The sequence below is a fragment of the Hypanus sabinus genome, chromosome 12 (assembly GCF_030144855.1).
Source record: "Hypanus sabinus isolate sHypSab1 chromosome 12, sHypSab1.hap1, whole genome shotgun sequence".
Taxonomy (NCBI): Eukaryota; Metazoa; Chordata; class Chondrichthyes; order Myliobatiformes; family Dasyatidae; genus Hypanus; species Hypanus sabinus.
Genome location: NC_082717.1, coordinates 15,957,295 through 15,980,219, shown reverse-complemented (window position 1 = coordinate 15,980,219; position 22,925 = coordinate 15,957,295). Strand labels below are relative to the sequence as shown.

The 22,925-nt window shown below is 40.5% G+C and overlaps 1 protein-coding gene across 8 annotated transcripts in view; it reads right to left on the bottom strand.

The window, feature by feature from the left end:
• Positions 1-22,925, bottom strand: part of LOC132402664 (RAC-gamma serine/threonine-protein kinase) — a 402,615-nt gene that overhangs the window by 180,436 nt on the left and 199,254 nt on the right. The window contains exon 3 of one of the 8 annotated variants that reach the window (XM_059985600.1): positions 11,991-12,160. The exons of the other annotated variants lie outside the window; for them this stretch is intronic. The gene's annotated coding sequence lies outside the window, so the exon portion shown is untranslated. The remainder of the gene's footprint in view (positions 1-11,990; positions 12,161-22,925) is intronic. 8 annotated transcript variants of the gene reach the window in all.

Sequence of the window (22,925 nt, the reverse complement as noted above, 5' to 3'; positions counted from 1 at the left end):
GTAGAAATACCCACAGCAAAATCTGTGCAATAAAAAGTCCCATTTTTATAATCGAGATCACCCTCAATAGTATTTTGAGGCACTACATGTTAAATGGTTTATTTTCATTAGTAATCTGAGCAGCTGTGAGGTACTGTTATATCAACAGCACTAGATATGTACAATATCCTGGTTCAGTATGTTTAGCATTCTACCACAATCAAGCCATGGAATTAATCTTGCTTCAATGAGTGTAGAAGGGCTTCTGGTATACCTACAATTATGAGGTACCATTCAAGTGAACCTACAATACAGGATCAGTTCAATGCTAAACAAAAGCAGTCTGGATAAACAGAACTTAGTACATTCATTAGCAACAGAATAAAACTCAGCAGCCCTACCACATCGCATTGTGAATAGCAATGAACAATCATAGCTAACAGAAAGAGGAGGCTCCATGAACACCCCCTTTCTCAACAATGGCAGTGCCAAGCACACAAGTGGTAAAGGCTGCTGAATTTAAAACCATGTTCAGCAAGAAACAGCTGAGAGCATCAGAAACAGCAAAAGACAATGGGACCAGACAATATCCCAACTGTTGTACTGAAGATCTGTGCACCACAACTAGTGGTGACTCCAGATAAGATGCTTATGAAGGCAAATGGACACTGTTGTGGAGGTTCTTTATGAGTAAGTGTCACTTAATAGCTCTGTTTTAGGAGTTAGAATACCTACTCTTGATATCAAGGCAACTTTAGAACATCAGTGTCAGATGGCCTTTGGTAAAACAGAAGTCAATGGACATCATAAGGAATAACTACAATAGCTGAAGTCATACTAACACAAAGTTAGTAAAAGGGACAGAGAAATGTCGAATAGACTTTAATACTGAAAAATGTAAGCTGCCATAATCTGGGTAGATCAATGAGGCCAAGATATTCAGTGCACGGTGAGATCCAAGAAAGTACTGAGGAACAGAAGAATCCTGATGTACAAGAGCCCCTGAAGACAGCTCAATATGGAGACAATTGTGGTTGAATATTGGATGTTTGCCTTTATTGTCCAGGATAGAGTACAAAAGCAAAGAGTTTATGGTATAACTATATAAAACATTAGTCAAGCCACATGTTATCAGATTGTATTGTGAATATATTGAAGAGAGGGTGAGGAACTTGGGCTGGAATGATTCAGTCAAGAGGAGAGACTGGATAGGCTGGGCTTGTTTTCCTTGAGCAGTAGTTGAGGAGTAACCTAATACAGGTACACAAAACTACTTACTATATTTATTTAGTAATACCACATGGAGTAGACCCTTCTGATCCTTTGAGCCATGCCATCCCAGAACCCTCCAACAAACTCAAACAAACCGAACCTCATGAAGGGACAACTTACAATGACCCATCATCTCACCAGGCATGACTTTGGACATGAGGGGCATAGATAGGAGTAGATAATGAGAAACATCTCCTATTAACATAATTATCTTTGACCGAATTACATAGGTTCAAAATAAAAAATTTGAGAATTTTTTTAAGCCAGAAAATTGTTGAAATCAGCCTGATTGGGTGGTGAAAACAGGTACCTTTGTAAAAGTTGAATAATATTTAGATGAACACATGAATGAAACCTCATGGCCCAGAACGCTACAGGCCAGGAAAAGGTACTTGTAGTATAGTGCAGACATATTACCATGCTGTATGACTCCACAGGAAGATGATTTTCATTGTCAGATCAACAACCCCAGATTCACTACCATCTTTAGTTGCTTCATCAAAAACTTTCCTTAAAGTCAATAGTCTGTTGATGATTGCACAATTTTAAATGCACATCTCCAATGAAGGAGGACATGCAGCAAGATTTCAGGTAGCATTCAGGCAAGTAACACCCAGGACACAAAAACAGCAAACAAAGACCATCTCCAACAGTATCTAACTCCCTATCCTTGACATTCAATGACATTTTCATTGCCAAAATATCATTATCAAGATTTTGGCAGAAAGTCAAATAAACCAGACACATAAATATCTTCAGTCCTGCTGGAGGGTCTCAGCCCAAAACATTGACTGTATTCTTTTCCACTGATGCTGCCTGGCCTGAGTTCCTCCGACATTTTGTGTATGTCATATAAATCTTCTCAGCCAAATTCAGTAACTTGCGGAGTATAACTCACCTCCTGGCACCGTGGCCTTTCCATCATCATCTGGGCACAAGTCAGATGTACAATGGAGTATTTTTCATTTGCCTGGATTAAAGTTGTGCCCAAATTCTTAAGAGGCTTGACACCATCTAGGGTAATGCAACCAACTTCATCAGAATCCATAAACAACCTAAACATTTATTCTTTCCATGACTGGCACATAGTGGTTGGAGTGTGTACCATTTACAAAATGTACGACAGTAACTTATACAGGCTACTGCAATAGCAACTCCAGAATCTGCAAACTCTACAGCAAAATGGAAAGGAAGCAAAGGAACACCATTATCTCCGTAAGACTCGCCCACACAACTTATAAATATATTGCTCATCCTTCATTATTGCAGTATCTAAATCTTGTAACACTCTGTTCAACTCTATCATGGGAGTAGCTTTATCAGAAGAATTATACTAGTTTTATGCAAAAGCTGACTACTTACTTTTTGGGGAAATCAGAGAAGGCATTAACTGCTGATATAAAAGTCCTAGAGGCTTGATCTCCACAAGGGCCATACTCTACATCTTGATACGGTTTTAAGTACAGGCGGAGTACCACTTACCTGAATTCCAAATTCCAAAAATGTCCGAAATCTGAAATTTTTTGAGCACTGACGGACATCTACAGAAACAGCTTAATTTCTACCTTTTTAAAAACGCAAACACAATGAAATCTGCAGGTGCTGGAAATTCAAGCAACACACACAAAATGCTGGTGGAACACAGCAGGCCAGCATCTATAGGAAGAAGTACAGTTGACGTTTTGGGCCAAGACCCTTCATCAGGACTAACTGAAAGAAGAGGCAGTAAGAGATTTGAATGTGGGAGGGGGAGGAGGAATCCCAAATGGTATGAGAAGACAGGAGGGGGAGGGATGAAGCTAACAGCTGGAAAGGTAATTGGCAAAAGGGATACACAGCTGGAGAAGGGAAAGGATCATGGGACAGGAGGCCTCGGGAGAAAGAAAGGGGGAGGGGAGCACCAGAGAGAGATGGAGAACAGGCAAGGAATGATAGTGAGAGGGGCAGAGAGAGAAAAAAAAATTGAGAAGTAAGAGGGGGGAGGAGGATGGATGAATGGATAGACAGATAGATAGATAGATTGATTGATAAATAAATAAAGGTTTGGGGTAAGAAGGGGAGGAGGGGCATTAATGAAAGTTAGAGAAATCAATGTTCATGCCATCAGGTTGGAGGCTACCCAGACAGAATATAAGGTGTTGTTCTTCCAACCTGACTGTGGCTTCATCTTGACAGTAGAGGCCATGGATAAACATATCAGAATGGGATTAAGACATGGAATTAAAATGCCTGGCCACTGGGAGATCCTGCTTTCTCTGATGGACAGAGCACAGGTGTTCAGCAAAACGGTCTCCTAGTCTGCGTTGGGTCTCACCAATATATAGAGGGCCGCACCAGGAGCACCAGACGCAATATATCACACCAGCCGACTCACAGGTGAAGCGTCACCTCACCTGGAAGGACTGTCGGGAGCCCTGAATGGTGGTGAGAGAGAAGTGTAAGGACAGGTGTAGCACTTGTTCCGCTTTCAAGGATAAGTAAGCCTAGAAGATAAGTGCACCTTCAGGGCTCCAAGTTTTCATAGCCCTGTGGACAGGCTAATTCTATGCCAGTTTGATGGCTCTGGGTCTGTACTCACTGGAATTCAGAAGAATGAGGGGGTACCTCACTGAAACCTTTCGAACGTTGAAAGGCTAGACAGTGTAGATGTGGAAAGGATGTTTCCTATGCAGGGGGGAAGTCAAGGACAAGAGGTCACAGCCTCAGGGTAGAGGGGTATCCATTTAAAACAGAAGCGGAGAAATTTCTTTAGCCAGAGGGTGGTGAACTTGTGGAATTTCTTACCACAGGCAACTGTGTATTTAAGACAGAGATTGATAGGTTCTTGATTGGACATAACATCAAATGTTATGGGAAGAAGGCCGAGGAATGGGGTTGAGGAGGGGGGAAAGGTTCAGCTGTGATGGAATGGCGGAGCAGACTTGATGGGCCAAATGGCCAAATACTGCTCCCGTGTCTTATGGTCTATAATTACATCTGATCCAATGCACACTATTGAGTTAATTAGACATCCTCTCTGCAAGCAGAACATCTGAAACTTTTTCTGCCCTGGGCAGTGTTGTAGAACAGAAGGACTTAGGTACTTGAAAGTACCAATACAGGTAGACAAGTAAAGATTGTGTTTGGTACCGTTGCATTCATTATTCAGGATAATGAATCCAGGAGTTGGGACGTGATGTTACCACTGGACAAGACATTGGTTAAGACCCCATTTGGAGCACTGCATACAGTCCTGGTCATCCTACTGCAGAAAGGATGCCTATAAAGTAGAAAGGGTGAAAAATCCATTTATGAAGATTATATCAGAACTGAAAGGTTTGAGTTACAAGGCCAGGCTAGTTAAACTAGTTTCCCTCCTCTCCCCCAAAAGCGAGGGGTGACAACTCTGAGATTTATAAAATCATGGTGGACATGCAAAAAGGTGAACAGCCAGTTTTGCCCCAGGATTGGGGAGTCCAAAAATAGAGGGCATAAGTTTAAAATAAGACATTACATTTTAACATTTTAAAGGATTCTCCCCCCCCCACCCCCCATGCACAGTGCATATGGAAAGTGTTGACAGTGGAACTGGTAGAGGTGGATACAATTACAACACAAGATTTAGAGGGATATAGACCAAACATAGGCAATTTAACTGTGTTTGTGAGACAACTTGGTCAGCAGGGAAGAGTATTTTCTGTGATTCTATGAGCTGTATCTTAATAGCTGCGTAGATTGGCTGGATAACTGCCAAGTCAATCCCATATGAAGTACAGAGTAATACAGTGGCATGCAAAAGTTTGGGCACCCCTGGTCAAGATTTCTGTTACTGTGAATAGTTAAGTGAGTAGAAGATGAACTGATCTCCAAAAGTCATAAAGTTAAAGATGAAACATTCTTTTCAACATTTTATGCAAGATTAGTGTATTATTTCAGGTTTGTACAATTTTAGAGTGGAAAAAAAAGGAAAGAAGCACCATGCAAAAGTTTGGGCACCCCAAGAGACTTGAACTCTCAGATAACTTTTACCAAGGTCTCAGACCTTAATTAGCTTGTTAGGGCTTTGTCTTGTCATTGTTAGGAAAGGCCAGGTGATGCAAATTTCAAAGCTTTATAAATACACTGACTCCTCAAACCTCTTCCCAACAATCAGCAGCCATTGGCTCCTCTAAGTAGCTACCGAACACTCTGAAAGTTAAAATAAATGATGCCCACAAAGCAGGAGAAAGCTATAAGAAGATACCACAGCATTTTCAGGTAGCTGTTTCCTCAGGTCATAATGAAATTAAGAAATGGCAGTTAACAGGAACGGTGGAGGTCAAATTGAGGTCTGGAAGTTCTGAGAGAACTCCCATAGGATTGCTAGAAAGGCAAATCAAAACCCCCATTTGACTGCAAAAGACCTTCAAGAAGATTTAACAGACTCTGGAATGGTGGTGCACTATTCTACTGTGCAGCGGCACCTGCACAAATATGACCTTCATGGAAGAGTCATCAGAAGACAACCTTTCCTGCGTCCTCACCACAAAACTTAGCGTCAGAAGTTTGCTAAGAAACATCTAAACAAGCCTGATGCATTTTGGAAGCAGGTCCTGTGGACTGATGAAGTTAAAATAGAACTTTTTGGCCATAATGAGCAAAGGTATGTGGAGAAAAAAGGGTGCAGAATTTCATGAAAAGAACAACTCTCCAACTGTTAAGCACAGGGGTGGATCAATCATGCTTTGGGCTTGTGTTGCAGCCAGTGGCACAGGGAACCTTTCAATGAATTCAATTAAATACTAGCAAATTCTGAAAGCAAACATCACACCGTCTATAAAAAAAAAAGCTGAAGATGAAGAGGATGGCTTCTATCTTTGGATAGACCTCAAAAGAGCAGTGCATGCAAGATGAAAGCCCAAGAATCTCACAGAACTAGAAGCCTTTTGCAAGGAAGAATTTGTAAAAATCCCTCAAACAAGAATTGAAAGACTCTTAGCTGGCTACAGAAAGCATTTACAAGCTATGATACTTGCCAAAGGGGGTGGTACTAAGTAATGACCATGCAAGGGTGCCCAAACTTCTGCTTCGGGCCCTTTTCCTTTTATGTTACTTTGAAACTGTAAAAGATGGAAATAAAAAAGCAATCTTGCTTAGAATATTAAAGAAATGTGTCATCATTAACTTTATGCCTTTTGGAAATCAGGTAATCTTTTACTCACTTAGTTATTCACAGTAACAGAAATTTTGACCAGGGTGCCTAAACTTTTGCATGCTACTGTATAGTCAATGACATCTACATATCACATGATTAATTACTAAAGCATGACATGGTGTGGCTGAAATAGCAAGCAGAAAATGCCATTGCTACCTTTTGTACCTGCCAGAAACACACTAACACTTATAAAGCACCTTTTGCATCACAAGAGATCAGCAGGTTTGTCTCAAAATGTTATCAGAATTTGACAATGAGACAGAAAACAAAAAACACTTGGGGAAATTTTAAAGAACAGTCCTATTTCAAAAATACCTACAGAGGTACACAATAGAGGCTTTCCGAGATTACAGCCTTCAAAGTCTTGTGGAAGTATAGTCAGAAGTAGATAATAGAGCACAGATCTCCAAGAGTATAGGCAGCTGGTGAAGATTACAGAGAAGAGGCAGACCAAGGTCATGGAGTTACTTAAAAATAAGGATGAGAATTATTAGACCATTATGATAGGTCAGCAATCATAAGCAAGAATAAGTGAATGAGAACCTGTACATTCAGAAGTGTATTTTAGCAATTACGATAACTCCTATTTAGGTATAGCAAAAAAATGTAAGACTGTTTGGCATAACAGTTGAGAGAGTCAAAGAGCAGAAGTGAATGTAAGTGCTATTACTAAGGAGAAGGTGCTTGGGAAGCTGAAAGTTCCGAAGGTGGACAAGTCACCTGGACAAGATGGACTACACCCCAGAGTTTTTAAAGAGGTAAATGAAGAGATTTAGGAGGCATTAGCCATGAATTTTCAAGAATCATTAGATTCTGGAATGGCTCGGGAGAGATGAAAAATTGCAAATGTCACTCCACACTTTAAGAAAGGAAATTATGGGCCAATCAGTCAAACTTCAGTGATTGGGAAGATGCTGGAATCCATTATAAGGAAGAGGTTGAGGTTTCAGGGTACTTGGATGCACATCATAAAATAGGCCAAATTCAGCTTGATTTAAGGAAAAATCTTGATTGACAAACCTGTTGGAATTCTTGAAGGAATACCTAGCAGGATAGGCAAAGAGAGTCAGCGCATCTTGGATTTTCAAAAGGCCTTTGACAAAGTAACGCACATGAGACTGCGTAAAAGACAAAGACCCTATGGTATTATAAGAAAGACACTAGCATGGAGACAATGGAAATAAAGGGAGCCTTTTATTGGCTGGCTGCCATTGACTAGTGGTGTTCCACAAGGGTCTGTATTGGAACAGGTCCTTTTCACATTATATATATCATTGATTTGGATGATGGAATTGATAGGTTTGTGACTACACTTGCAGACAATACAAAGACAAGTGAAGGGGCAGGTAGTGGAGAATAAAGAAGGACTTGGATTGGAAGAATGGGCAAAGAATTAGCAGATGGAATATAGAATAGGGAAGTGTATGGTCATGCAGAGAAGGAACAAAAGTGCGAACTATTTTTAAATGGGAAGAAAATTCAAAAATCAGAGGTGCAAAGGGTCTTGGGAGTCCTCATGCAGGGCTCATAAAAGTTCACTTGCAAGTTGAGTCAGTTATAAGGAAGGCAAATGCAATGTTAGCATTTCAAGAGGGCTAGAAGAGCAGAGCAAAGATGCAATGCTGAAGATTTAAAAGGCATTGGTCAGACCACAGTTGGAGTATCGTGATCAGCTTTTGGCCCGTTATCTAAGAAAAGATGTGCTAGCATTGGAGAGGGTCCAGGAGGTTCATGAGAATGATTTCAGGAATGAAAACATTAATGCACGAGGAGAGTTTATGGTTCTGGGTCTGTACTCATTGAAATTTAGAAGAATAGGGGAGGGGGATTCTCCTTGAAACCTTTTGAATCTTGAAAGGCCTAAATACAGGAGATGTGGAAAGGGTGTTTTCCTGTGGGGGATCCTAGGACCAGAGGGTACAAACTCAGAATAGAGGGGACATCCATTTAGAACAGTTGAGAAGGAATTACTTTAGCCAAGTGTAGTGAATCTATGGAGTGAATTGCTGCATGACTGTGGAAGCCAAGTCATTAGGAATATTTAAAGCAGAAGTTAATAGGTTCTTGCTTACTCAGGCCATCAAATATTACAGGGAGAAGGCAGGAGAATGGGGTTGTAAGGGATAATAAATCAGCAATCATGGAATGGCAGAGCAGGCTCAATGGGCCAAATAGCCTAATTCTCCTCCTAAATCTTATGGTCTTACAGCTGTTCCCCTCTTTGTGGTGTGAACTGACACATCCTTTCTGGGTATTTTTTTCATTAGAGAGGGGTCAGGTGCATTAAGGTCAGTCATTCCCTGCAATGAATGATTGATTGATTAATTAGGTGTTTGGAACCTCCTCTTCTAGATTTACCACACTGCAAGTTTTATGCTCTTACCAGACTTGGCTTAGAGTCAAAGTTATACAAGATGGGAATAAGTGCTTCCGTTCAACTCATCCATGCCAACTTAGGTGCTTTCCTGAATTAGTTTACAGCACATTCAACTGTTCCTATCCATGAACTGATCCAGAATTTTTTTTTAAAGTGTTGTAACTTATACCTGGCTTTATCATTTGCTCTAGCAGCTGATTCCACATACATACCACACTCTGAAAAACATATCCATCAAGTAACCTTTAAGTCTTTCCCTTCTCACCCATCAACTTATGCCCTCATGCTCTGTGATTTCAATAGCTTAAACATGGTGTAACCACTTACAGGAGCACAGGTTACAATTTAGGAAACTATCTGTAAAAGCAACATCTGTTGTACAATGTAGTAACAAGCCTTATGCCACTTTTTTGCAGCTACAGATCTTGGACATCTACAGATCTAGATATAACAGTCTTCCACAAACTACAACCAGCTGCAACACTTGCAGTGAGACTGCTAATACAGTCCTTTAAGCAATTTAGTAATAAACAAAGCAAGAACCGGATCAACTGAAAGAGATCTAGTTTTAAACTCTCAGAAAAACAGCTTCATTTATTCCAAGTGATTAAAAAAAAGTTAACATAGAAAACCTACAGCACAATACAGGTCCTTCAGCTAACAAAGTTATGCAAAACATGTTCCTACCTTAGAAATTACTAGGCTTACCTATAGCCCTCTATTTTACTAAGCTCCGTGTACCTATCCAAAAGTCTATTAAAAGATCCTATCATACCCGCCTCCACCACCATTGCTGGTCGTCCATTCCACGCACTCACCACAATGAGTAAAAAACATACCACTGACATCTCCTCTGTACCTACTCCCTAGCACATTAAACCTGTCCTCTTGTGGCAACCATTTCAGCCCTGGGAAAAAGCCTCTGACCATCCATACGATCAATACCTCTCATCATCTTATACACGTCAATCAGGTCACCTCTCATCCTCCGTCGCTCCAAGGAGAAAAGGCCAACCTAATCTCATAAGGCATGCTCCCTAATCCAGGCAACATCCTTGTAAATCTCCTCTGCACCCTTTCTATGGCTTCCACATCCTTCCAGTAGTAAGGTGACCAGAACTGAGCACAGTACTCCAAGTTCTACTTTATTCTGGTTGGAGCATTTATAATGTTTCTAAGATATATATCTGTAAACAATAAATTAATTATCTCATTCACTACTACAGGCTTATTTCAAATTACAAGTTGTTTTTAAGTTCTAAATGCAAAGTTGGTGAGAATAATATTTCATAACAAAGGAAGTTTAGCGCACATTGCATGAAAACAGCTGGAGGGACTGTGTGAATTAATTATGCTCCTGGATCTTATTTGCAAGAGTCAAAGATATGCCAGCATCACAGATGCCACAAGAAGGTAATGACCAGGATAGCAACAAAAAGTGATGTGACCTCGTTGATAAGGAAGACTGGAATCCAGAAGTGGTCTCCAATGAAAAGAAAGATATCCCTGAACAATCTGAATATGACTGTATGGTTTACTCCAAACCCTGCTAAATATTTATTTAGGACAAGCAGTCTGCACTCCTTAAAAAAATCAAAATTACAGTCAAATTCAAAATCCAAATGATTAAGTGACACAAATGTAATTAACTGAAGGCTAATTTTTAATTAGCAGATAAAGGATGCAGATGGATATTCCACAATTGATAATGTGGAATAAAATTCTCAGCATCAGTTTCTACAAATAGTTCTTTTAGTTAAAAAGGTAAATATTGTTCTTCTCTGCTTCTATGTTCTACAATAAGAGTTAGATATGAAACTGTGTCTGCTTGCATCAAAGCATAGCCGTCAATAAATCAGTATAGGATGTTCCAATAATTTACAATTTAACTATCCATCATCACAACAGATATAAATAGGCAGCACCCTAACAGAAGCTTGTTCTAAAATAGATTAATTATCTATCAATAAATTTATATGTCAGAGAGTTCTACAAGAATTGAGCATAGGAGCTGCGCAGAAACCAGCAGAAACTCCTCCAAGATATTATAGAGAAACAGCATATAAATATTTCAATAAGAGTTTAAATTTCTAAGGTAATAGTACAAAGAAACAAAAAATAATTCAGAGTTTAAAACTAAGCATTAAAGTGTACATCTACACTCAGTGCCTCTGCAGGCTGTTTCCTCAACATTACTTGCTACTCCACCTGTCTTTGTATCATCTGCAAATCTAGCCACAAATCCATTAATTCCATAGTCCAAATCATTGACATACATCATAAAAAGCAGCTGTCTCAACACCAACCGCTGTGGAACTCCATTGGTAACTGGCAGCCACCAGAATAGGATCCCTTTTATTCCCACTCTGTTTTCTGCCGATCAGCCAATGCTTTACCCATGCTAGTAACTTCCCTAGAATACCATGGGCTCTTGCTAAGCAGCCTCATGTGCAACACCCTGTCAAAGGTCTTCTGAAAATCCAAGTACACCACATCTACTGCATCTCCTTTGTCTAACCTACTTGTAATTTCCTCAAATAATTGCAGTAGGTTAGTCAAGCAGGATTTTCCTTGCTGGAAACCATGCTGGTTTTGTCCTCTCTTGTCATATGCCTCCAGGTACTCCATAATCTCATCCCTAAGAATCGGTTCCAACAACTTCCCAACCACTGATGTCAAGTTAACAGGTCTATAGTTTTCTTTCTGCTGCCTCCCACACTTCCTAAATTGCAGAGTAACATTTGCAATTTTCCAGTCATCCAGTACAATGCCAGAATCTATCGATTCTTGAAAGATCATTGTTAATGCCTCCGCAATCTCTCCAGTTATTTCCTTCAGAACACCTGGGTGTATTCCATCAGGTCTTGGAGATTTATCCACCCTCAGACCATTAAGCTTCCTGACCACCTGCTCAATTGTATCTATATGCAACATGCACATTTTCCCTGTGTCTGCACTGATTTTCCCTGGTGACCCAATTTCCTCGCAGATCCTAAAGACGTGCTGGTTGATAGGTTCATTAGAGTAAATTATTCTCAGTGCAGATGGGAGGTGGAGGATCAGGGATGAGCTGCTGGACATACAGAGAATTGGAAAATAATTTGTTGAGATTACTCCTAGAGCCCACAAAGATTCAACAGGATTTTATAGTTGAAAGAAAATGCAAAATCCAATTTATACAATACTTACAAAATGAGAACCCAGTTACACTCATTTGACAGACTATCCACAACAATTTCTGTAATCCTCACTTCTGTTTCAGGCCTTTTTCTGAAGCTGTCTGTACTCCTAGAAGGCAACTGCCTCACTTGCTCAGCTACTGTACACTAATGTCATCAAATTCATCCAAATGCTAGGTTCTGAAAAAGACCACAAAATATCTGTCAATTGAGAGAAAAATCCCAGAATAAGGAAGTTAATTATTATATGCAGTGCCTACAAAAAGTATTCACACCCTTGGGAGTTTTCATATTTTACTGTTTTACAACATTGAATCAGTGGATTTAATTTGGCTTTTTTGACACTGATGAACAGAAAAAGACTTTCATGTCAGAGTGAAAGCAGATCTCTACAAAATGATCTAAATGAATTATAAATATTAAAACACAAAGCAATTGATTGCACCCCCCATGGAAGTTTTCATGTTCTATTGTTTTACAACATTGAATCACAGTGGATTTAATTTGGCTTTTTTGATGCTGCTGAACAGAAACAGACTCTTCCATGTCAAAGTGAAAACAGATCTCTACAAAGTGATCTAAATGGTTTACAAAATTAAAATGCAAAATAACTGATTGCTTAAGTATTCACCCGTCTTTAATATGACACAGCATATTATCACTGGTGCAGCCAATTGGTTTTAGAAGTCACATAATTAGTTAAATGGAGATCACCTGTGTGGAGTCAAAGTGTTTCAATTGATTATAGTAAAAATATACCCATACCTGGAAGGTCCTGACTGCTGGTGAGTCAATATCCTGGCATAAACTAGAACATGAAGACAAAAGAACACCAGAAGCTACTTCACGAAAAGGATTTTGAAAAGCACAAGTCAGGAGATGGATGCAAGAAAAATTCCAAGTCACTGAATATCCCTTGGAGTACAGTTAAGTCAATCATCAAGAAATGGAAAGAATATGGCTCTGCTGTAAATCTGCCGAGAGCAGGCCATTCTCAAAAACTAAGAGACCATGCAAGGAAACTCATGAGGGAGGTCACCAAGAGACCTATGACAACTCTGGAGGAGTTTCAAGCTTCAGTGGCTGAAATGGGAAAGACTGTGCATACAACAACTGTTGCCTGGGTGCTTCACCAGTCGCTGTTTTATGGAAGAGTGGCAAAAAGAAAGCCACACGACTCAAGGCTGTAATTGCTGCCAAAGCTGCATCTACTAAATACTGACTTGAAGGAGGTGACTACTTAATGCAATCAATTATTGTGTTTTATATTTATAATTATTAATTAATTTAGATCACTTCATAGAGATCTGTTTTCACTTTGACTCAAAAGTCTTCTTCTGTTGATCTGTGTCAAAAAAAAGCCAAATTAAATCCACTATAATCCAATGTTGTAAAACATTAAAACATGAAGACTTCCAAGGGAGGGGGATGAATACTTTTTATAGGCTCTGTATGAGACTCAATAACAATCAGTCTGAAGAATCTCTGTGCTTTCCAAATAAAAATTACATTTTGCATCTTAAACTTTATAACAGCTACATCATAATTCAAATTCATACTCAAGTTCCAAAGAGCATGGCCACAGGAAAACAGCATCCATCATCAGGGATTGTCACTACCCAGGCCATGCTCTCTTCTCGCTGCTGCCATTAGTAAGTTGGTACAGGAGCCTCGGGACTCTCATCACCAGGTTCAGGAATGGCCAAGATCTTGAACCAAAGGAGATAACTTTCCTTGCCCCATCAATGAAATGTTCCCAGAATCTATGGACTCACTTTCAGAAACTCTTCATCTCATGTTCTCTATATTTATTGCTTGATTATTATGATTACTTCTTACCCCTTGAATAGTTGTGATTGCACAGTTTGTCATCAATTGCACACTGGTTGGCCTCAGAAAGACTGCATCCATTAAGGATTCCCCACTAACTAAGGCATGCCCTCTTCCCATTGTTACCATCAGGAAAGAGGCTGAAGGCTCTCGCTCAGCAATTCAGGAACAGCTTCTTCCACTCTGCCAACCATTTTCTGAATGGACACTGAACCCATGACCACTAACTCACTTTTTTATTATTTCTGTTTTTGCACTGATTTAAATTAACTATTAAATCACATGTATACTTACTGTTATTCTTCTTTCTGTATTTATCATGAACTGTATTGTACTGCCGTCACTAAATTAACAAATTGCATGACTTATGCATATGCTAGTGATATTAAACCTGATTCTGATGGTGTGTCTTTCATTGATCGTACATTGGATTTTGGATTTATTATGTCCTCCAGAAAATGAATCTCAGGGTTGTATATGGTGATATATATATACAAACACGTTTGTACTTTGATAATAAATTTACTTTGAACTTTGATATTCAAATTCTTCTACTGCCCATCAATTTAATATCTCAAACGGTTCCATCTGATAACTCTCCAGGAATTTAGAATGTATTAAGGTGATAAAGTATTGTATATGGGAAAAATTCATAGGGAGAAAGCAATGGCTTTCTTGTTTGCTTAATGGAATGGACAGAAAAGCAAAAGGGAAGAATATTCATTGTGTTCATCTGATCAATAAGATAATCTCAGCAGGAGGAATAATGCTGATCTACCAAGTACTGAACCAATGATTTGAAACAAATTATTTTTTTTATTGAGAATCCCTCATAGGACAATTAAAAGGAAGGATTAAAACAAAATTATATTCCCAAGCAGGAATCAGATGAAAACACCCCAGATTATTAGGACCATATTTCCATTCAATTAATTTCAATCAACATCAAATTTTCCTGAAATTACCACCAAAGAGATATCTAATCAGTTACTCTGAATAACTACTGATTAACAGCTTGCTCAGATGCATTGTGGACATGGCTTAGTTGGTTGTACTTCTATCGCACTGAGAAAATGACACGTCCAAGCCTCATTCAGTCCTGCTTGCAAATGTATTTCAATACAACACAAAAATGCATTTTTTCAGATGATAGATAAAATAACAGTATCTAATTATTTATTTACTTTTATTTCAAAATGCAGTGTGGTATAGGCCCTGCTGACCCTTTGAGCCGAGCCATGCCACCAGCAACCCATCGATATCACTAGCTTGATCACTAGACAATTTATAATAACCAATTAACCTACTAACCAGTACAACTTTGGATTGTGGGAAGGAGCTATAGCACCCAGAGGAAACCCACGCATTCCATGGGGAGGACGCACAAACTCCTTACAGAGGATGCCAGGATTGAACTCTGACACCCTGAAATGTAATAGCATCATGCTAACTACTACTCTGTCATGGCACCCAAGCTTATAATTTGAAGAGAAACAGTGAGTTTAAACATGTTCTAGCTGATATATCTTGTTAAACCTACAAATGATCATTGTTTATTATCACACTAATGTCTGTATAAACTTGTAGTTAGCAAATGGTCTACCACAATTAGCGCTATTTCAAATTGTACTTTATTGCCTTTATAATAGAGGGATACATTATAAAAGACATGATGCAATTGAAGATCTTGTTTTGAATTTCCCCTGCTCCACATAGCCGACAAGCAGGCAAGCATAGCTGCGAACCATATGAGTGCCCAAGGCTACACCTTTTGTTTGAAGGAATTGGGAGAAATTATTTAGAGTGAGGACAAGTTCCACTAGATGAAGGAGAGTGGTGGTGGATGGGAACTGGTTAGGTCTGTTGTTCAGAAAAAAAACTGGAGAGCTTTGAGGCCTTCCTGGTGGGGAATGAAGGTGTAGAGAGACTGAGCATCCATAGTAAAAATAAGATGATGGGAGCCAGGGAACCTGAAATCATTGAAAAGGTCCAGAGCATGTGAAGTGCCTCCAGATGAGACTTTTCTTTCCAGAACAAAGAAAGCCGCTTCCCTTCCTCAACCATCAACACTGCCCTTAGTCGCATCTCTTCCATTTCATGCACATCTGTTCTTACCCCACCCTCCCGCCACTCTACCAGGGATATGGTTCCTCTTGTCCTCATCTACCACCCCACCAGTCTCTGCGTCGAACCATAATTCTCCGAAACTTCCGCCATCTCCAACGGGATCCCATAACCAAGCATTTCCCTCTACCCCTACTTTATGCTTTTCGCATGGATCGCTCCCTATGCGACTCCTATGTCCATTCGTCCCTCTCCACTGATCTCCCCCCCCCACCCCCGTCACTTAAGCTTGCAAGCAGTACAAGTGCTGCATCTGCCCCTACACCTCCTCCCTCACTACTATTCCGGGCCCAAAACAGTCCTTCCAGGTGAGGCAGCACTTCACCTGTGAGACTGTTGCGGCCACATACTGTGTGCGGTGCTCCTGGTGGGGCCTGCTGTAGAATCAGAATCAGGTTTATTATAACCAGCATGGGTTGTGAAATTTGTTAATTTAGCAACAGCAGCTCAATGCAATACATAATATAGAAGAAAAAAATAAAAATAAGTAAATCAATTACAGAATACAATACTGAACAGATTTAGAAATCATGCAAAAACAAATAATATATATTTCAAAAGTGAGGTAGTGTTGAAGGGTTCAATGTCCATTTAGGAATTGGATGGCAGAGGGGAAGAAGTTGTTGCTTAATTGCTGAGTGTGCTTAGTTGCTGAGTTGCTTAATTGCTGAGCCTTCAGGTTTCTGTACCACCGACTGATGGGAACAATTAGGAAAGGGCATGCCCTGGGTGATGGAGGCCCTTAATAATGGACGCTGCCTTTCTGAGACACCACCCCTCAAAGATGTACAGGGTACTTTGTAAGCTAGTACCCAAGATGGAGCTAACTAAATTTACAACCCTCTGCAGCTTCTTTCGGTCCTGTGCAGTAGCCACCCCCCTCCCCATACCAGACAATGATGCAGTCTGTCAGAATGTTCTCCACAGTACCATCTATTGAAGTTTTTGAGTGATTTTGTTGACATACCAAATCTCTTCAACCTCCTAGTGCTGTCTTGCCTCCTTTATAACTGCATTGATATGTTGCGACCAGGTTAGGTCCTCAGAGATCTTGACACCCAGGAACTTGAAACTGCTCATTCTCTCCACTTCTGCTCCCTCTATAAGTATTGGTATGTGTTCCTTTGTCTTATCCTTCCTGAAGTCCACAATCTACTCTTTCATCTTACAGATGTTGAGTGCCAGGTTGTTGCTGCAGAACCACTCCACTAGTTGGCATATCTCACTCCTGTACACCCTCTCGTCACCATGAGGCTCTACCAACAACGGTTGTATCAGCAGCAAATTTATAGATGGTATTTGAGCTATGCCAAACCAGACAGTCATGTGTATAGAGTACAGCAATGGACTAATCACACACCCTTGAGATGCACCACTGTTGATTGTCAGCGATGAGGAGATGTTATCACCAATCCACACAGATTGTGGTCTTCCAGTTAAGAAGTCGAGGATACAACTGCAGAGGGAGGTACAGAGGCCCAGATTCTGTAACTTCTCAAATCAGGATTGTGGGAATGATGGTATTATATGCTGAACTGTAGTCGATGAACAGCATCCTGACAGGTGTTTGTGTTGTTCAGGTGGTCTAAAGCTGTGTGAAGAGCCATTGAGATTGCATCTGCTGCTGACCTATTGAGGCAATAGGCAAATTGAAATAGATCCAGGTCCTTGCAAAGGCAAGAGTTCAGTCCAGTCATGACCAATCTCTCAAAGCATTTCATCACTGTAGGTGTGTGTGCTACCAGGTGATAATATTCTTCTTCAGCACTGGTATATTGTTGCCTCTTTGAAGCAAGTGGGAACTTCCACCCATAGCAATGAGATGTTGAAAATGTCTTTTAATACCAGTTGGTTGGCACAGGTTTTCAGAGCCTTACCAGGTGCTCTATCTGGACCTTCCGCCTTGCGAGGGTTCATCCTCTTTAAAACAGCGTGACATCAGCCTCTAAGACAGAGATCATAGGGTCATCAGATGTGGCAGGGATCATCACAGCTGTAGTTATATTCTCCCTTTCAAAGCAGGCATAGAAGATGTTTGGTTCATCTGTTAGTGAAGCATCACTGCCATTCATGCCATTGGGTTTCACTTTGTAGGAAGTAATGTCTTGCAAATCCTGCCAGAATTGTCATGTATCTGATGTCGCCTCCAATCTCGTTCAAAATTGTCTTTTTGCCTTTGAAATAGCCCTCCGTAGATCATACCTGTTTTTCTGGTACAGGCCTGGGTCACCAGACTTGAATCCGCAAAGCAGATGACATACCTCCTGGTTCATCCGCGGGTTTTAGTTTTGGAACGTACAGCAAGTCCTTGTAGGCACACACTCATCCACATAGGTTTTAATGAAGTTGGTAACAACTGCAGCATACTTATCCAGGTTCGAAGATGAATCCCTGAATACAATCCAGTCCAACAATTCAAAGCAGGCCAGTAAGCACTCCTGTGCTTCCCTTGTCCATACCTCCTTGGTTCTCACTACTGGTGCTGGTCTTCGGTCTCTGCTCATACTCAGGAGGTAGAGATACAGCCTGGTGATCAGAGTTCCCGAAGTGAGGGCATGGAATTGCAAGGCAGGCATCCTTGATGGTGGTGTAACAGTAGTCCAGTGTGTTGTTTCCTCTTGTATTGCAGGTGATCTGTGATGGTAATTGCTGAGTGGTTTTTTAGACTGGCCTGGTTAAAATCCCTCAAAACGATGAAGGTGTTGGGGTGCGCTGTTTCATGCATGTTGATACCATTGCTCAAATCATCTAAAGCCTGACTGACATTAGCCTGAGGTGGAATGTATACTGCTATCAAAATTATCCTGAAAAGGTAAAAAGGACGGTACTTAACTGCTAAATATTCTAGGACTGGTGAGCAGAATTGGGACAGCACTGGTATATTTGTGCACCAAGAAGAGTTGACTATAAGGCATACTGCTCTACCTCTGCTTTTGAGCGACACTATAGAACTACCTTGACGGTGTATAGTAAACCTATCGATCTGACTTGCTACATCTGGTACAGAAAGGGTTAACCAGGATTCTGTGAAACAAAGGACACACACGGTCCCTCTGATTCAGCACCCCAGCTTGGAGACCATCGATTTTATTCACCAGAGACTGCACATTTTACAGCAAGATAGTCGGTATTAGGAGTTTAAAACACTGTTTCCTTAAATGCACATGTATCCCTGACCTGTAGCCATGTTTCCTGCATGGAAGCCTACAAAGATGAATCAGTCCTCAGTCGACATTGTTTCCATCAGTTTTAAAAGGCAATAGTTCATTTAAACGCATTAAGACATCTTTGTTGACTGTACTGACCTTGGAAGCAGTTGTGCTTTTTAGCTATATCGGGCTGAAATGAGAATATTTAATCATATCCATTGAGAGTTCTGCTGCTACACAAGTCACCCCTCGATGCCCAGGAAGTACATCAATGACATAGGTGTCCCAGACATAGATTGGGAGACTGCTTCACTAAACACCTACTGGGAAAGTCCACCTGAAAAAGCAGGATCTCCCAGTGGCCACCCATTTTAATTCCACTTCCCATTCCAATATGTCTGTCCATGGCCTCCTCCACTGTCATAACTAGGCCACACTTAAGTTGGAGGAATAACACCTTATATTCCGTTTGGGTAGCCTCGAACCTGATGGCATGAACATCAATTTCTTGAACTTCTGGTAATGTCCCCAAACCGCACCCCCCCCCCCCAACCAATCCTTCAACATTTCCTATCCACTTTTACGTCTCTCACCTCATCTCCTTGCCCACCCATAGCCTCCCTCTGGTGCTCCTCCCCCTTTTCTTTCTTTAATGGCCTTATGTCTCTATTACCAATTTACTTCCCAGCTCTTTACGTCATCCCCCTCCCCCTTCAGATTTCACCTATCACTTTGTGTTTCTCGCTCCCCTCACCCCCACCTCTTAAATCTACTTTTTCCCTCCAGTCCTGCCAAAGGGTTTCAGACCTGACAGACCCAATTGTCTCTTAAGGTATGATGCATCCGGAATTATTTCCAGGTAGCTGACAATTTCCTTCCACACTGCTCTGACATATTAGGAAATTGCGTACTGAGCAAGTTACAGCAGTAGTTTGCCATTGCCTTCTGCTGGGTGAGTGTTTTTTTTAAAAAAGAGATCACCAGCTCTTAACGGGAACCAGCTGGATTCAAATTCAGGACCTCTTGCCCCGAAGACCAGCGCTGATGCCACTACGCCATCAGCTGGCAAATTCAAAGCAAATTGTCTCTATATGCAATAAAATATGAAGATTACGTTATTCCATTTCTGGTCCACAATATTTTTGATAAGAATCATTCCATTACTGACTACTATGACCATATGCTTTAGAACTTGCTAAATATCTATACTCGTTAACAACACTGCCTTTCCATCTTTAAACAAGAATACAAATCATCTGCGTCATTTTTTTTATTTGATGGTAAATCATGTTAGTGCCAAAGACATCAGCTCTACCCCTCTCCCTCACGTGTGTCCAACCCCTCATACAGAACATAGAACAACACCCCGCAGGAAATGGCTTGTCAGCTCATGATTGTCAGCTCGTTGCCAACCATGATGCTAATTAGACCGAGTCCCACTGGCCTGCAATTGTCCATACCCTTCATTCCCTGCCTCTTGATGTGCCTGGTTAAAGGCCTCTTAAACATGGCTATTATATCAGCTTCTGCTACTTCCCCAGCATCACATACCAGACATTTATCACCGTTTCTTTTTTAAAAAAAACTCTGAAATCTCCATTAATTTTTCCCCTTCTCACCTTAAAGCCATGTCCTCTATTCTTGACATTTGCATCCCAAGAAAAATACTCAAATTATCTATCATTTCTACACTTCATCTGTCAGGTTGCCCGTCAGCCTCCAGAGGGGGAAAAATTCAAATTTGTTCAACCCCATGACAAATACTCTCAAATCCAGGCTGAACCCCGGTGAAGGGCAATGTTACAATAGTCAAGGGGGAATTTCAATGTGCAGGGAGATTAGGAAAATCGGGTTGGTGCTGGATTCCAAGAGGGGTGATTTCTACGAGATGGCTTTTTAGAACAGCTCATGGTTGAGCCCACTATGGAATCAAGTGTTCAGGATTGTGTGTTGTGCAGTGAACAGAATTCATTAAGGAGCCCAAGGTAAAAGAACCCTTGAGGCAAGTGATAATATGATAAAATTCACCACCAAATTTGAGAAGCAGAAGAATACTGGTATATCAGTATTACAGTGGAATAAAGGAATTATAGAGGCATAATCTATAATGCCTCTAAAGGAGGCACAGAGAGCAGTTAGCCAGAATTGATTGGAAAAGAACACCGACAGGAATGACAACAGAGCAGCAAAGGCTGGAGTTCTTGGAAGCAATTCAGAAAACACAAGATATACACATTCCAAGAGGAAAAAATATTCTAAAGGAAAGATGACACAACCATGGCTAACAAGAAGTCAAAGCCAACATAAAAGCCAGAGGGCATATAACAGAGCAAAAATTAGTGAGAAGTTAGAGGATTGGAAAGCTTTAAAAAAAAAGGTAACTAAACAAATCATTAAGGAAAAGATGGAATATGAAAGTAAATGAACCAATAATATTAAAGAGGATTACAAAAGTTTCTTCAGACACATAGAGTGTAAGTGAGCAGTGAGATTGGATATTGGACTGCAGGAAAATGATGCTGGAGAGGCAATAACAGGGAATACGGAAATGGTGGACAAACTGAACAAGTATTTTGCATCAGTTTTCACTGTGGAAGACACCAGCAATAATATGGAAGTTCCAGGTGTCAAGGGTCATGAACTGTGTGAACTCTCCATAACTAGGAAGAAGGTCCTTTGTAAACTGAAAGGTCTAAAGATAGATATGTCACTTGGACCAAATGGTGTACACCAAAGGGTTATGAAAGAGATGGCTGAAGATATTCTGGAGGCATTTGTAATGATCTTTCCGGAATCACTAGGTTATGGAATGGTTCCAGAAGACTGGAAAATTGCAAATGTCACTCCATTCTTGAAGGGACAGAGACAGAAGAAAGGAAATTATAAGCCAGCTAGTCTGATCTCAGTGGTTGGGAAGATGTTGATGTTGATTATTAAGGATGAGGTCCCAAGCTACTTGGAGGCACATGATAAAATAGGCCACAGTCAGCATGGTTTCCTGAAGGGAAAATCTTGCCTGACTAATCTGTTAGTATTTTTTGAAGAAGTAACAAGCTGGATAGACAAAGGAGAATTGGATGATGTTACATACTTGGATTTTCAGTAGGTCTTTGACGAGGTACTATACATGAGGCTGCTTAACAAGGTACGAGCCCATGGTATTCTAGCATGAATAAAGCAGTGGCTGGCTGGCTGGAGGCAGAGTGAGAACAAAGGCTTTCCTGGCTGGCTGCTGGTGACTAATGGTGTTCCACAGGGGTCTAAGTTGGGACCAATTCTTTTTACGTTATATGTCAATGATTTGGATGATGAAATTGATGGCTTTGTTGCAGACGATATGAAGACAGGTGAAGGGGCTAGCAGTTTTGAGGTAATAGAGGCTATAGAAAGGCAAACAGATTATGAGAACGGGCAAAGAAGTGGAAAATGGAATACAGAGTTGGGAAGTGTATGGTCATGAACTTTGGTAGAAGAAATGAAAGGGTTGACCACGTTCTAATTTGAGAGAAAATACAAAAATCTGAAGCGCAAAGGTCTTGGAAGTCCTTGTACAGGATTCTCGAAAGGTTAATTTGTAAGTTGAGTTTGTGGTGAAGAAGGCAAGTGCAATGTTAGCATTCATTTCAAGAGGACTAAGATATAAAAACAAGGATATAATGTTAAGACTTTATAAAGCACTGGGAGGCCTCATTTGGAGTATTGAGAGCAGTTTTGGCGACCTAATCTTAGAAAAAACTGGAGGTTCATGCAAATGATTCCAGGCTTGAATGGCTTGTCATATAATAGTGTTTGATGGTTCTGGGCACGTATTCCACAAGAATTCAGAAGAATGAGGACTGACC